General features: G+C 38.7%; 1 non-coding gene across 1 annotated transcript; it reads right to left on the bottom strand.

Annotated features, from left to right (window-relative positions):
* Nucleotides 1-952: 952 nt before the first annotated feature.
* On the bottom strand, nt 953-1056 carry LOC126031837 (U6 spliceosomal RNA). The gene has a single exon (XR_007503654.1). It is a non-coding gene; the product is annotated as a U6 spliceosomal RNA (small nuclear RNA).
* Nucleotides 1057-5518: the final 4462 nt, after the last annotated feature.

The following is a 5518-nucleotide window of genomic DNA, read 5'->3' as shown; positions in this document are numbered from 1 at the left end:
TTTTGATGGGATTAGATGTTTTCTTTCTTCTAAATTTCTGTCAGTGCCTTGTATATTTTGGATATTAGCCCCTTATCTGATGGGTATTGGGTGAATAATTTCTCCCACATAGTGGGTGGCTCTTGTATTCTGGGCACTGTTTCCTTTGAGGTTCAGAGGCTTCTCAGCTTGATATATTCCTATATGTTTATCTCTGCTTCCACTTGTTTGGAGAGTGCAGTTTCCTCCTTGAAGATGCCTTTAGTCTCAATGTCATGGAGTGTTTTACCTACATGTTATTCTATATACCTTATGGTATCAGATCTGATATCAAGGTCTTTAATTCATTTGGATTTTACCTTCATACATGATGTTAGCTGGGATTAAGTTCGCTTTTATGCAAGTGGCTAGCCAGTTGTGTCAACACCACTCGTTGAAGAGGCTTTCCCTTCTCCATTTAGGATTTTTTGCTCCTTTATCAAAAATTAGGTGATTGTATGTCTGGGGAACATTTTCTGAGTACTCAAGCCTGTTCCACTGTTCTGAGTGTCTGTCGTTATTCCAATACCATGCTGTTTTGATTATTATTTCTTTATAACAAAATTTAAAGTTGGGGAAAGTAGTGCCTCCCATATTCCTTTCCCAAGGATTGCTTTAGCTATTTAGGGGGTGTTTATTGTTCCAAATGAATTTCAGAATTGTTTGATCCACTTCTTTGAAGAATATCCTGAGTATTTTAAGAGAGGTCACATTAAATCTGAATAATGCTTTGGGGAGTATTGCCATTTTAATGTTAATCCTGACAATCCATAAGCAGTGTATCTGTTTCCATTTCTGTTTGTCCTCTCTTATTTCTTGGAACAGGGTTTTATAGTTTTCTTTACATAGGTCCTTCACGTCTTTGGTCAAGTTGACTTCAAGATATTTGAGTTTGTGTGACACTAATGTGAATGGGGTTGTTTTATCTCTTTTTTAAAATATGAAATGCTTCACGAATTTGCGTGTTATCCTTGCGTAACCCCATGGTAATCTTCTCTGTATCATTCCAATTTTATATATGTGCTGGTGAAGTGAGCATGGGGTTGTTTACTTAATGTCCATTTCTTCCCTGTTATTATTGGTATATTAAAAGTCCATTGATTTCTGTGTATTAATTTTGTAGCCTGCCACTTTGCTATATGAATCTATTGTTTCTAGAAACTTTTAGTAGAGTCTTTAGGGTTTTCCTAGTAGAGTATCATGTCATCTACAAACAGTGAGAGCTTGATTTCTTCCTTTCCTATAGGGATTCCTTTGATATCTTTTTCTTGCCTAATCGCTATATCACGTACTTCCTGTACTATGTTGAAGAGTAGTGGTGAAAGCAGACAGCCTTGTCTTGTACCAGAATTTAGAGGGAAGACTTTTATTTTTCTCCACTGAGGATAATATTTGCCATTGGCTTGTGGTAGATGGCCTTAACTCTATTGAGAAAGGTTCCTTTTATTCCCATCTTGCTGAGAGTTTTTATCAAGAAAGTGTTTGACCTTATTAAATGCTTTCTCTGCCTGTATTGATATGATTTCTCTGCCTGTATTAATATTGATTTTTACTTTTCTTGTTGATATTGTGTATTATGCTGATGACTCTGTAAAAATCTTAAGAGTAAACAGGCTCACATTCTAAAACAGCAACTTCACCTGTTGAGCAGAAATATAAGGAGTGAGTGGATTTAGAAACCTCAATATGAAGCCCCCAATTTCCAATGTTCCTATGAGAAAACCTATCTAGAATATATGTAGGGACACTCAGGATCTAATGATGACTATGTCCGAGACAGACAGGTGGTAAGTTTCAGAAATTCCCAGTTTCCTGTTCAAATGGTGAATGTAACTGAGTCACATGAATGAGTAATTGCAGAAATACTGACAAAGGGAAAACTATCTGGAACCAAGATAAGTCCAAATAATAGGATTGGGGTATTTTCAAATCCAGATTTATTTGTTCAATATTAAGCTTTCTATCAGATCTACATATGAGGTAATGAATTGGAGGGAGAGGTATTTTGTTATAACACATTAAGAGTTATTCTCTTGTTCTAGTATGACAGTATGGTATGGTGACTCACTGTTCAAAAGATTCATAATAAGAGCCAGAGCGATGACACAGCATAGTGCATTTGCCTTGCTGATTTTTGAGTGCTGATCTAGGAATAACCCCTGAGCATCCCTGTCAACATGATCTTCCAAGAAGCATCTGGTTGATCAAGACTGCTCAGTGTGGCCCTAATGAAAGCATGACAAGAAATGAAGTCACAGAGCCAGAGTGATCTCACTGCAAGAAGGGATTTTTTTTGCATGTGTACAACCAGGGTTCAGTCACCATTTTTCCTTATGGTCCAAGGCTGCCAGGAGTAGTTTCTGAGCATAGAAACAGGAGGAATCCCAGAGTGCCACAGGAATGTCTCATAAAAACAATTACAACCAAAGAACTTAAAGCATTTATAAACTTTTCAGAGGGGTCCAGGATGGCTCTCCCCTATGACATGCAGGAGCTAATAGCTTTTCAGCATCACTTCTGTGTAGAATGTCCTTTGAGATGTGTCTAAACATGGCCACTACTCCAGGATGAAGCTTAGGCCCAAATTGGGAATAGTCACTGTATCGAAAACCAGTATACAAGGAGGTGTCAGGTTCCTAATCCACCCTAATCCCTGGGTTGAAAATGGACTCTTCAGGGTTCTAGTTGGTCTTAGTGTCTCTTCCCTCTGCCTTTGCAAAGAACCAGCCTCAACAAACGTTTCCACAGACAACTCCTGGGGAGAAAGCTCTAACCTAAATCTAGGGAAGCCAGATCACCTACCATGTGAACTTAACTATAGAAGGTTCTTGGAGGTGGGGCATTGTTAAAAGACATTTCAGGGCCAGCCCCCACCGGCACTTGGTCTACTGAGCACTTAGGAGAGTAACACTAGAGCACAAAGCTAGGAGATCAGAAAGCAACACCAGTTGGGTGGTTGTCTTGCAGGTGGCCCACCAAGGTTTGATTCCTGCTATCCTAGTACCCCAGTCTTTGGAGTACAGAACAAGAAGTAACACCTGAGTGATACTGGGTTTGGCCCAAAATTTAAAAAATCAACCCAGGTATGGCACGGAAATTAGACTTAGCCCAGGATAAAAATGGTGAGAAGAAAAATTCAGGGTCCTGTGAGTGACTCAAACCTGTGCTTGGAGTTATCAGCGCTCCACGTTCTCCCCCAAATAAATCCCTTCTGGAGGAGATAAAAATGACTAGACTTTCCTTTTAACAGAGATTTGAAGGACAGGAGAGAAGAGCTGAACTTCCACAAGATGAAATAAAATATTAGAATAGAATTCATGTATCCCCTCATTGATTCCATGGCATCTATATCAAGAACATATACTCAAAATTTTACATGTACATGTGTATTTATTACAGAAGGATTTACAATAGACAAGAGTTACAGACAAGAGTCTTATCAATAGTTGTGTAGATATAGAAACCATGGGTCTATCTATTCAACAAAATACCATTCAGAATAAGTAAAGAGGAAATCTTGTCTTTTTTGTTACACCTACAGGTAACTACAGGAAGCCATAGCAAGCAATAATAGCTAGATAAACAAGGGAAAATACCAGATAATCTACATATAGATCATGTATATGGAATACATATGAAATACTTAGAATCACATATGTAGGATCCGAATAAATAAAACTGAAAATATAATGAAAAGAAATCTTGTATTTTGATTAGAGAAATGTGATTACCAAGTATGAGGCAAGAGAAAGCATTGATGGGGAATGATGAATAAACTGAAGAATAAAATAGAAGTAACATAAAGACAGCATTGAAATGTTCTTGACATTTGGGTGGTAGCAAGATACTAAGAACATAATCACTAACAATGTTGTCACATTTTCAGAATCTAAATAAAATTTCAAAAGATTTATTTGAGTGTATGAAAAAGTTAGTCTGCAGTTATTCTATTAAAATAAAATTATGGATTTTTATATAGGCACCATGAGGTCTAAACTCCTTCATTTTCATAGGATACCTGACAAAAATAGCAAAGTATAGGTGAGAATGAATGAATGGTTACATTGCTGGTTAGAAAATATAGACTTGGGCCCGGAGAGATAGCACAGAGGCGTTTGCCTTGCAAGCAGCCGATCCAGGACCAAAGGTGGTTGGTTCGAATCCCGGTGTCTCATATGGTCCCCCGTGCCTGCCAGGAGGTATTTCTGAGCAGACAGCCAGGAGAAACCCCTGAGCACCACTGGTTGTGGCCCAAAAACCCAAAAAAAAAAGAAAAAATATATATAGACTTGGTAATAAGATCAGAAAACTTCTCTAAGATGCTCATTGTGATGTATCAAGACGAAACAGAGTCAAGTGGGTTTCTTGAAAGTAATGGACATGTTGTAAAGCACACTTAACCTTTTTTTCTTGATGCAAGAAAGATATTCCTAATTGTTTAAATTAGGAATTGTTTAAATAAATTCTGTCCTATTTGAGAAAGGAAGAGCAGTGCTCTGAAATTGTACATTGTGTTCCAACACAAATGCATTATTTGAAAATAGGAATCTATGGGTTATTCAATTTTTGATTTTGAACAAAAGTCACACGAAGGTTGACTAAGCTGTTGGGAGGTGAGACTCTTGAGGCCAGAGGGTTCATGGAGGAGAAATAAACAGGATTCACCTGCACCCAAGCTTGCTCTCTTGAGATCAGAGAATTAGAGGAAAGTTTCTATTTGTCCATGACCCACAGGGAAATCATGTAGTTAGTGGCCACAGTAACTAGATGGCTGTGAGGCTAATGAGCAGACACAGGAGCTGTAAATATTTCCCCTGCTCTTTCCTTCTGTTTATTCAACCTAAGGCTGCTCAGAACTAGCTTGTTGCATTGGAGTCCTGAATCTAGCAGGTGGGCCAAGGACTTCTGTCTTTCCAGCTAATTGTTCTGCACTTCAGGATCCTACCCTCACTGCCAGGGGGAAATTTTTGCTTCCTTTCAGGACCTTTTCTCTAAGATATCCCAACAAGGTAAGTTTACATATCATGCAGACCATGCAGGGAGTCAGAGAGAATAAATGCAAGGGCATTGCCTCAAGTTTATTCTCCAGCTCATATGACCTAGCCCACTTACCAGAGACCATTGTTGAATGGTTTCGGATAATCACTTGATGTGTTGTTCATGATTAATAATACAGAGATAACTCGTTCATAAGAAATATGGAATCCATGTTAACTGTGAAGTGGATTTCATAGGAAAAATATAAGAGAGTGAGCAGGATTGATAGTATAGCTGGTAGCTTACTTGCCTCAAATATGCCAACCTGGCTTTGGTCTCCGGCACCACAAATGGTCCGCCAAGCCCCACCAAAGTGCAAACATAGGAGTAAGCCCTGAGAACCAATGAATATGGCAGTAAGGAAGAAGGAAGGAACAGGGGAGGGAGGATGTGTAGGAGAGAGGGAGGAAGGAAGGAAGAGAGGGAGGAAGGAAGGAAGATGGAAAGAAGAAAGAAAAGGAGG

This window comes from Suncus etruscus, chromosome 15 (assembly GCF_024139225.1).
Source record: "Suncus etruscus isolate mSunEtr1 chromosome 15, mSunEtr1.pri.cur, whole genome shotgun sequence".
NCBI classification, from domain to species: Eukaryota; Metazoa; Chordata; class Mammalia; order Eulipotyphla; family Soricidae; genus Suncus; species Suncus etruscus.
This window is presented reverse-complemented; position numbering and strand designations above follow the sequence as displayed.